Below are 12,050 nucleotides of genomic sequence, written 5' to 3' on the forward strand. Positions count from 1 at the left end.
TTGATTGTAATTTTCTTTCAAGTCAAATCAATATTATTTTGATTTGTTGTTGCAGGGCCCCCTAAACTGCCCAGTAGCACTGGCCTATGGGCCCTTGACCATCTTCTGCATGAGGAATTGGAAGTGCTCAGTAAGGAGATACTGGAAGTTAAAATTGAGTTTAATGTGCTAAACAGAGAAATTAGGACTATAGAGATTACTTTAGCTGAAGTAACTAGAACAGGATTATGTATGGGTGAGTATTTGGTGAATGATGCAGTAATAAATAGTATCGGAGTGATTGGGAGTCAACAAAATAAAACCACAAGAGGTCTAGAAGAAACGAGATGTTGTGAGACTGGGGGGGGGGGGTAAGTAAAAGAGCGTTGAGTAATGAAACTGGAAGAGTCATACTGAATAGCATAGAAAATGAGTCATCAGTGACACTTGTGTGGTAAGATATATGGTGATTCTATGATTAAGGGATGGAGAGCGGTATGCCTGAGGAGTGCTCGGCTGGTGAGACAATAGAAAGAGTTGCTTTAGCAATAAAGAGAGGGCATGATGCAAACAAGATGATAGTTATGGTGGGTACAAATGACCTGAGTGGTGGTATAAATTGGGTAGCAAAAAATTTAAGAACATTGTTAGATATTGTGAAGAGGAAAAGTGTCAATGGGAGGATAGGGAAGTCGCCGCTAGAGGGATTCGTAGCATGTAGTGTTCGTGAAAGCTCCTGATAAGATAAGCGTTATTTTCAGTTATCGTTGATAAATTTACTTTAATATTGCGTAGTTTTGTTTGCCTTGCTTTGTTAGTGCATCTGTTTGTGTGTTTTTGGTGTTTATAAATTATAATTTGATAAAATATGTTATTAGTATGGCTCCAGTACTAAGGAAAATGGCGGCCAGTAATGATGGTTCGCCATCTTCTTTCAAGAATGGTAATGTAAAGGAGATGATTCAGTGTACTATCTGCGAAATGTACACTTAGCGGAGTGCGGTCAGAGTGTGGTTAGATGATAATAAAGGAGTGAATGTGTGTAGAAAATGTAGGGAGAATGAGGAATTGAAGTGTATTTCGGATCGTGAGTGTGATATTTTTGTCAAACTTCCGAATGAAGAAAATAGGGATATGACAAGAAACGGCGAGGTTGTACCAGAGAATTGTGAGAGTGTGAATGTAGAAAGTGTGAATGATAGTATTAATGGTTTTACAGAGAATAAAAAAGATGAGATAGATGCAATGAGTGAGATCGCGTTGTTGAATGGTGCGATACAAAGGGCAAAACAGCAGCTAGAGCATATGAGCAAAAGTTGACTGTATGAACCAGCCAATAATAAAAAGTATGACAGGAAAAATAGGCGTATGAGTGTGAACACGAACAAAATGAAGGATAGAGTGCTGTATGGAGACTCGTTAGTACGAGGTGTGTTAGTAGAGCATTTGACAAAATCGTACCAACCTGGTGCGACCATAAAGGATGTAACTGAGTCTGTTAGATAGCAAAAGGAAAGGGTGAAAGAAATGATTCTTGTGGCAGGTACAAATGATTTGAAAGGAGATAAAATGGAAATGATAGAAGACCTGAATGAATTGTTTGGGGTAGCAAAAGAAAAGAGTGAGAGAGAGAATGATTAGTCTTTTGCCACGGTATGACAGTGAAATGTTTAAAAGGAGGGCCATAATTGCGAATGACTTTATGCGTGGGTTATGTATGACGAGCAGTGTGGAATTTGTGGATGTGTGGAGTGAGTTCGATGAGCGAAAGGATCTATATAAGATGGATGGCTTGCATTTGAATGGTTACGGTGTAAGGAGACTTGAGAAAGTTTGCTGAATGTAGTGGATGTGCAAATTCAGGGAAACTAGATTTATTAAGGGGGGGGGGTAGATATACAGTCCTTAGGGAGGCAGTTGAATGTATGAATGAATATAGTATGCCCGAGCGAATAAGGACAACAAATCAGAGTGGGATAGTTAATATAAGGCATCAAGGTAGGGTTGGGGCTAATAGGGGTCTTAAATTCATGTACACTAATGCTAGAAGTATTAGGAACAAAAAGGAAGAGTTTTTTGGCCATGGTTGGCACTTCCAGACCACAGGTTATTGGTATTAGTGAATCATGGCTGACTGTAGATGATATAGCTAGTGGGATTGAATGTGATGGGTATAGTGTGTTCAGGAATGACCAGGAGAATAAAATGGGGGGAGGAGTATTGTTGATGATAGCTGATGAGCTACAGCCAAGGAGAATAGAAGTTGAATTGCAGGATAGAGAAAAGAGCACATTTGAGGCCAATTGGTGTGAGATTGTGGCTAGCAGAACTAAATATACAATTGGGTGCTGCTATAAACCAGGTGATGGAAAAGATGGTGGTGACAGTATGCACAAGCAAATAGAAGAAAATCTATTCAACTATGGTCGCATTGATTGGAGTGAGGAGAGGACACACGGGAGGAAGGAATTGGATTTTATGCAGTTATTAAGGGATAACTATCTGCGACAGTATGTAATAGAAAATACTAGGGGTCAGAGAGTGCTTGACCTAGTAATTACATCTGAGGATTTGGCTGTAACAAATATGACCACATTGCCACCAATTGGTGAGAGTGGTCATAGGGTCTTGACTTGGGAGGTGGCTAAAGGTGTGGAATTTTCAATTAAGACAGGGTACATGTGGAATTATCGGGCTGGAAAGTATGACAAGCTTAGGAGTTTGATTGGTTCAGTGCCATGGCATGTACAACTGCAAGGACTAGAAGTTGATAGTGCATGGGAGGCAGTTAAGAAGTGTTTGTATGAAGCAATGGCTGACTGTATACCTAGAGTCCGAATAATAAATCAAGTAGGGGTTAAATGGATGAATAACACCATTAAGTTTCAGCTGCAAAAAAAAAAAGAAACAACTATGAAGGGAATTGAAGGAGAAAGGTGACCGGCAGGCACATGAACGGTATAAAGCTCAGGCCAGAAGGGTAACGAGTGTGGTAAGAAAAGCAAAAAAGGATTACAAAAGAACATTGGCCATGCAGGCTAAAGAGAATCCTAAACAGTTTTTTAGATATGTAGCAAGTAAAAGGAAAAATGTACATGGCAGAATGATTTTAAAGATGCCGATGGTAGGGAGGTAACTGAATCAGTTGATATAGTTGAGTTACTGAGTGAGCACTTTTGCAAGTATATATCATCCAGGTGGTGACATTGCAGAAATGAATAAACCAGTAGATTATACGGGAATTGTGGTGAATGATGTGGAGGTGAGTAGTCTATTGCATAACCTCAATGTCAATACATCTGTAGGACAGGATGGTATACCAGCTCGTGTCGTACGAGAAGCAGCTAAAGAACTGTCAGTACCCTTGACCATTTTGTTTAATTTGAGTCTCGGGTCTGGGTTAGTCCCGAGGGGGTGGAAAGAGGGGAAAATAGTTCCACTGCATAAAGGTGGTTCCAAGACTGCTGTTGTAAATTACCGACCGATTAGCATATCAGGAATCATTGTCAAGGTCTTAGAGAAATTAGGATTGGATAGATGAAAATGGGATATTGTATGGGGGACAACATGGTTTTGTGAAGGGTAGATCATGCCTCAGTAACTTGCTCACGTTCTATAACACAGTGACGGCTGAACTGGATAGGGGTAATGGGTTTACAGTGATACTACTGGACCTTGCCAAGGCCTTTGACAGGATACCACATAGAACCCTAATCAGTAAACTGGAGCAGATGGGGATAGATATAGGGTTGGTGAGATGGATAGGAGGGTGGTTGAAGGAGAGATACCAGAGAGTGGTTTATGCAGGAGTGGAGTCTAAAAGATGGCTTGTGACTAGTGGTGTGCCGCAGGGCTCTGTTCATGGACCACTGCTTTTCAATTTGTTCATTAATGATATAGGAAAGGATCTGAGAGGAAGTATTCACTTGTCTGCTGATGATGCAAAGTTGGGTAGAGCAATTGTGAGTGCACAGGATGTCAAAATGTTACAGGATGATATGGATAGTTTGGAGGACTGGGCTAGGAAAAATGGATGTTAATTTAAAGTGGCAAAGTGTAAGGTTATGCACGTTGGGGTGAAAAGAATAGCAGCAGTATATCGCATTGGTGGAACCGTACTCCAGGAGATTGATGAGGCCAGGGATTTGGGAGTGTTGGTGGATAGGGAATTGAAGTTTAGGGGGCACATTGCAAAAGTGACTAAATCAGCTCATCAAATCACTTGGCTTCTGAAAAATACTTTAACATGCAGAGACATACAAGTTGTTGTTCCTCTGTATCGAGCCTTGATAAGACCCCATCTGGACTACTGTGCCCAGTTATGGGCACCAGGGTTTCTTCATGATGGGGAGGAAGTGGAGAAGATCCAGAGACGAGTGACCAAGATGATAGAAGGTCTGTGGAATGAACCTTATGAGAATAGGTTGAAGATGTGTGGGTTGCAGAGATTGGACAATAGGCGAAGGAGGGGGTGATATGATTGAGACATTCAAATTACTGAAGGGTTTCTACAAAATTGATCCAGAAGATATTTTTGAAAATATGACTGGTGGTGGGAGCACTATGGGCCATGCATGGAAGCTGGGCAAGAGCGTGGTTGACAAGGGTGTTAGAGATAGGTTTTTTTTACTTGGAGAGTGGTGAATGAGTGGAATAAGCTTCCAGAGTCTGTTGTGGGTGCTACGACCGTGAATGAGTTCAAGGCAAGGTATGATAGATACGGTGTCAATGTCGAATAGTTGTTCTTGACATGATGTTAGGGCCTCTCTCGATGAGTCTGTCGACTCCTTGGAGTTGCCCAGAACAATAATAATAGTGTGCTGCCTCGTTTTGACAATTACGATTTAAGTAGACGAGTGATGATAATGAATGATATGATTGCAAGAATGTGCAAAAAAAGAGGTTATCCTGCGAACTTTCATCAGCTTGAAAGTTTGCAGGATAATTTAAATAAGCTGGTAGAATGAGCAAAAGGTAACTAATATTGAAAAGGTCGAGTGTAAGAGAGAGAAACTTTAGCAGTGATTGTATATTTATTGATCCTTATTCGCAAAATAAATTGCAGAAGAGAGGGGATAAAAATCAGCATGGGACTACTGAAATTAGTGACTTGTATATCAGTTCGAAAGCCGGTACAAGAACTAGAGGGAATCTAGAATTTTTTTACACCAATGCAAGAAACATTCGAAATAAGAGAGAAGAATTTTTGGCATTAGTCAGTGCAATCTCACCAAAAGTTGTAGGCATTAGTGAAACTTAGCTGTAAGCAGAAGATGTGGTCACTGGAATTGAATGTGATGGGTACATTGATGATAGCTGATGTGTTGCAGCCAAAGAAAGTAGTATATCAAGATGATAGACATGTAAATGAGAGTTCATTTGAGGTGGTCTGGTGTGAAATAGTGACCAACGTAACCAAATATACAGCTGGATGCTGCTATAGGCCAGGGGGTACAGGGGGGGATATACTGAATTCATGCATCAACAAATTAGTGCAATGAGTGCAGGTTTAGTGATTATTATGGAGGGTTTTAATTATGGTGATATAAATTGGAAGGAGGAAATATCACGTAGCAAAAAGGAAATATATCATATATCTAATTCATACATCTTCTACGAGATAATTACTTGAAACAGCACATGACTGAAGGGACACATGGTGTGATAGTGTTGAACCTGGTTATTGGTTCAGAGGATATATGCATAAGTAAGGTGTCCTCATTACTTCCAATTGGTGAAAGCGATCATGTGGTATTGACTTGGGAGGTTGCAAAATCTGTGGATTTGTCTGTTAAGAAGGGGTATATATGGAACTACAGATTAGGCAATTATAACAAGCTTCAGAGTGAGCTTGCAGCCATCCCAAGGCAGAACATATTACAGGGGAAAGATGTTAGCAGTGCATGGCATAAAATCAGCGGGTATCTGAGGAAAGCAATATCAGATTGTGTCCCGATGGTCAGGAAGACAAACAAGGTTGGCGTTAGATAGATGAGCAGTAGTATCAAGCTTGATCTGCAAAAAAAGAAAATGTTATGGAAAATGTACAAGGAGAAATGCGATCAGTACACCCATGAGCAGTACAAGGCTCAAGCTAGGAAGGTTACCAGCATAGTAAGAAAAGCTAAATCAGACTATGAGAAGACTTAGACAATGAGATCAAGAGTAATCCCAAAGAGTTCTGCTATGTGGCAAGTAAAAGGAAGAATGACTTCGAAAGGATAACTTTTGTGGATGCTGATGGTAATGAGGTGACAAAATCAGATGTAATAGTCGAGTTACTGAGTGATCACTTTTCAAAAGTCTATCACCCAAGTGAGGATATCTATGTACCTGTAGCAATAACTAATGTGAGAATTGAAGCTAAGAAATCAGAGGTATTTAATATATTGCAAATGCAAACACCGATGTAAGTTTAGATGGAATATCAGCTCGGGTGTTGCGTGAATGTGCAAAGGAATTGTCAACCCCTCTTACTTGGATATTTAACTTAAGTTTGAACTCTGGTATGGTCCCTAGAGAGTGGAAGTTAGGCAAAGTGGTTTTGCATAAAGGTGGCTCTAAAACTGCGGTAGTTAATTAAGACCAATAACCATATCAGGAGTAGTGGTAAAAGTATTGGAAAAGTTGATTAAAGCCAAAATTCAAGAATGGGTGGATCAGGGTATGATACTCTATAGAGGCCAACATGGTTTTGTTAAAGGTTGATCCTCCCTTAGCAATCTATTAACTTTTCATAATAGAATGACATCTGAGTTGGACAAAGGAACTGGCTACACAGTGGTACTTCTGGATTTTGCTAAGGCTTTTGACAGGATACCCCATGGAACACTTATGCAAATTGGAGCAGATGGGAATGGATACTAAATTGGTGATATGGATAGGAGAATGGCTCAGGGAGAGCGATACCAGAAGGTGGTGTATGGAGGAGCCGAGTCCAGGATGAGGCGGGTGACCAGTGGTGTGCCTCAGGGTTCTGTATTTGGGTCATTGTTGTTTAATTTGTATATAAATGATATAAGAAATGGCTTAAAGGGAGATATTCAGTTGTTTGCTGATGATGCAAAGTTGGGTAGTGCAATAAAAAATCAAGCTGATGTTGAAAGTTTGCAGGATGATTTAAATAAGCTGGTAGAATGAGCAAAAGGTAATGGATGTCAGTTCAATGTGGAAAAGTGTAAAGTTATGCATTTTGGGATTAAAAGATTACCAGCTGTGTACTACATTGATGGAACAGTACTCCAAGAGATTGATGAGGCTAGGGACTTAGGCATGTTGGTAGATAGGGATATGAAGTTCAGGGGACACGTTGCTAAGGTGTCCAAGATTGCACATAGGATTACTTGGTTGTTGAGGAACACACTGACATCCAGAGATAAAGAGGTTATTATTCCCCTTTATAAAGTACTGATACTTCCACATTTGGATTACCGTGCTCAGGTCTGGTCATCTGGATTCCTTGGAGATGAGGAGGCTGTGGAAAGGGTTCAGAGAAGAGTGACTAAGTTGGCGAGTGATGTATAAAATGCTCCCTACATTGATAGATTGAGAACTTGTAGATTGCAGAGGTTGGTCGATAGGCGGAGAAGAGAGGATATGATAGAAACATTTACATTACTGAAAGGTTTTTATAGGATTGATGCAGGGGAAATATTTCAGCTGTGTGATAGTGATGGAAGAACAAGAGGTCATCCCTATAAATTAAAGAAGAGTGTGGTTAACAAGAGTGTGAGAACAAGGTTTTTTTGCCTGGAGGGTGGTGAATGAGTGGAATTCATTGCTTGACTTAGTTGTGAGCTCTTCGTCTGCAAATGAATTCAAGAAGAGGTATGACAGATATTGTTTTGTAAGTTTGGGTCTCCTGCGATGAGTCTACTGACTCCATGGAGATACCTGTAATAATAATAATAATAATAATATTTGATAACCTGGCACTGCAGTTGTAAAGGTGGTATAAGAACTAAAGGGAATCTACTAATGCAAGAAGCAATCGAAATAAGAGAGAAGAGTTTTTGGCATTAGTCATTGCAATCTTGCCAAACGTTATAGGCATTATTGAAACTTGGCTGAGAGCAGATGCGATTACTGGAATTGAGTGTGATGGGTACCAAGAATTTTCAGGAAGGATACAGAAGGCAGAACAGGGGGGAGGAGTACTGCTGATGATAGCTGAAGAGTTGCAGCCAAAAAAAAGTAGGATATCAAGAAGTTAGACATGTAAATGGTAGTCACTTGAGACAATCTAGTGTGAAATAGTGGCCAATGAGACCAAATATATAGTTGGTTGCTGCTACAGGGTAGGGGATACAAGGGATGATATTGAAGACACGTATCAGCAATTTAGCATAATGAGTGTAGGTCAAGTAATTATTACAGGCGATTTTAACTATTGTGATATCGAATGGAAAGAGGAAAGATCATGTGGCAAAAAGGATATGGAATTCATACACCTTCTAAGTGATAATTACTTGAAACAGCATATAACTGAAGGGACTTGTGGTGTGGGAGTGTTGGACCTGGTCACAGATCCAAAAGACCTATACATAAGGTGTCTATGTTGCCTCTGATTGCTGAGAGTGATCATGCGGTATCGACTTGGGAGGCTGCAAAATTTGTGGATTTCTCTCTTAAGAAGGAGTATATATGGAACTACAGGTTAAGTAATTATAACAAACTTCGGAGGCAGCTTACAGCCATACCATGGCATAACGAGGGTCGGTCATGCCCCCTTGTTATGTTTATTATGATCATATCCCATGCACGAAAAGATGTGAGCAGTGCATGGATATAACCAACAGGTATCTGAGGAATGCAATATCAAAATATATCCCTCGTGGTCAGGAAGATAAGGTAGGAGTTAGATAGATGAGTAGTAGTATTAGGCATGATCTGCAAAAAAAGAAATTGTTATGGAAGATTTACGAAGAGAAAGGCGATCAGTACACTCACGAACAGTACAAAACTCTGGCCAGAAAGGTTACCAGCATAGTAAGGAAGGCTAAATCAGATCATGAGAAGACACATTAGGTAAGCCGGCCAAAGGCAATTCCAAAGAATTCTTTCACTACATGGTAAGTAAAAGGTAGAATGACTTTGGAAGGAAAACTTTAGTGGGTGCTGATGGTGTCAAGGTGACTCACTCAATTGTAATAGTAGAGTTACTAAGTGACCACTTTTCAAAAGTCTATTACCTGATATGAGAATTGAAGGGAATTAACTTAAGTTTTAGCTCTTCTAAGATCCCTAGGGACTGGATGGAAGATAAAATAGTTCCTTTGCATAAAGGAGGCTCTAAGACTGTGGTAGAAAATTACAGACCAATCACCATCTCATATTGAAAAAAAGGAATTGGAAAAGTTTGTTAGACAGAATTCAGGAAATGGGTCGATAAGAATATGACACTGTATGGGAGCCAATATGGTTTTGTTAAAGGTCTGTCTTGCCTTAGTAATTTATTAACTTTTTATAATAGAGTGACAGCTGAGTTGGCCAAAGGGAATAGCTACAAAGTGATACTGCTGGATTTTGCTAAGGCTTTTTGAGGATACCCTATGGAATACTGTTATGCAAATTAGAACAAATGGGGATAGATATTAAACTGGTGATGTGGATAAGAGAATGTCTCATGGACAGATACCAAAACAGTGTACGGAGGAGCAGAGTCCAGGATGAAGCAGGTAACCGGTGGTGTGCCACAAGCCCTGGACCATTATTAATTTGTACATGAATGATATAGGAAATGACTAGAAGGTAGGTATTCAGTAATTTACTTCATCATCATCAGCAAACAACAGTTGTTTGCTGATGATGATGATCCAAAGTTGGGTAATGCAATAATTAATCAAGCTGATGTAGAGAGTTGCAGGATGATTTAAATAAGCTGGCAATATGGATAAAAGATAATAGATATCAGTTCAATGTGGAAAAGTGTAAAGTTTGTGATTAATACCGAGCCTACTAAGAGATCGATGAGGCTAGGGACTTCGGGGTTTAGTCGATAGACAGTTGAAGTTCAGAAAGCATATTGCTAAGGTGTCCAAGATAGCTCATAGGATTACTTGGTTATTGAAGAACACACTAACATGCAAAGATAAGGAAGTTATTTTTCCTCTTTATAAGATGTTGATATGTCCACATCTGGATTACTGTGCTCAGGTCTGGTTGCCTGGATCCCTTGGAGATGAAGAATTGATAGAAAAGATTCAGGGACGAGTGACAAAGTTGGTGAGCAGTGTAAAGAATGCCTCTTACATTGACAAATTGAGAGTTTAGGGATTACAGAGGTTGGTTGATAGGCAGGGGATACGGATATTTAAGATATTAAAATTTAATATTTAAGGTATTAAAAGGTTTTTATTAGATTGATGCAGGAGAAATATATCAGCAGTAGGATAGGGCGGAAGAACAAGAGGTCATCAATGGAAATTAAATAACAATGTGGTTAACAAGGGTGTGAGGACTAGATTTTTCGCTTGGAGAGCGGTGAATGAATGGAATGTGTTGCCTAACTCTGTTGAGTGCTTCATCTGTCAATGAGTTCAAGAAGGGGTATGATATATATTGTGTGGATAGTTTGGGTCTCCCGCGATGAGTCTTCTGCCTCTATGGAGATGTCCATATAATAATAATAATAATAATAATTTAACGCAGCTGTTTATCACAAAATCATTAATAAAAAGCTACTTCAGAAAACTAAAAACTTATAAAAATCAAATTTACTTACTTTTTTTCGTAATCTTCACATAAAATTTGTACTGGAACAGTCACCCACATAATTTTGTTCTTCTCTATGTCATTATATAACTACACAAAACACGAAAGCAGATATCTTTCGCTCTGATACTGTTTGGTACTCAAGTTTTCTACGGTTCCTTGTAATCCCCTGTGTCCTAAACAAGGACGCCACTTTTTAGATAGCTCCATGCTTGTAATATAATCGAAACTTCAAAACTTGCATTCACATTATCTGCCTGCTAAACAACCGATGCTCTAAATCTTCCAGTATGCACTACATAAAATACTGAACATCTGATGCCATCACACATCCAATAGTACAACAGTATCATTTGCCAGCCGTTACTAAAACATAAAATTATTTACAAACCACAAAACTTTGTTAGAAGTAAAGCATAGAACAAATCTTGACAGTCACGTTACAAGATAAACAAACCACACACAGTAATGCTGAAGTAAAGGTACTGAGAGATACTGCCATCTATAAATACGAAACAAAACAGCTGTTCAGTTAGGAATAAGACGAAGTTAAATAAAATAGTAATGAATAAAACTTGTTAAACAAGACAAGTCTGAAATGGAAATAAATTTGGATATGCTCTAAAATGTGTTCTGATGGGTTATGTTCAAAAATCGTACATTTTTAAACATAACCCACAGCAGATATCTAAAACTGCATTATTATTTTTTTTTTCTGCCTAGAAAATAACAGTAATTGAAACGAGAGATAATTATTCTGTGACACCTTCAAGGAGTCCAAAGACTCATCAAGTGAGGACACCTACTCTACCACTCAATCCACCAACTACAGCGAACAGCATTATCTACACAGCCGACATCTCCAGTCCCCACCACTAGTATTTTCACAGACGATCACAAACATCCATGCCCACCGCGGATTCGAACCAACAGCCTTTTGGCTGGAGAGTGGATACGCTAACCACTCGACCAACCAAGCTGGCAGATAATCTGACATGTACAAGAAAATAAAAAAAAAAGGTAGAATAAATTAAATTAATTCATTTAATGCTTACTTTTAAATTATATTAAACCTATCTTTAAATAATAAATATAACATCATAAAAATAATTCAGTAGCTGGCTGGTCGGAATATCCAAAGCAGGCTATGAGACGACTATACGATATTAGTAAATTGTCTAACTTCCTTGATCTGTTTGGCATTTATGCTAATAGCTTCCATTGCCTCTTTAACACGCTTACTAAAAGACGAACGGCAGTCTGACGTGTGTTAAAGGGATTGTGGAAGCTATTGGTATGAATGTTGACAACATTACTTGTACCAAACAAAACATCATTCCTCTATCCATGGTAGGTTT

Source organism: Typopeltis vanoorti, chromosome 9 (assembly GCF_054136105.1).
Source record: "Typopeltis vanoorti isolate ZY-2024b chromosome 9, IOZ_Tvanoo_1.0, whole genome shotgun sequence".
In the NCBI taxonomy this organism is placed as follows: Eukaryota; Metazoa; Arthropoda; class Arachnida; order Uropygi; family Thelyphonidae; genus Typopeltis; species Typopeltis vanoorti.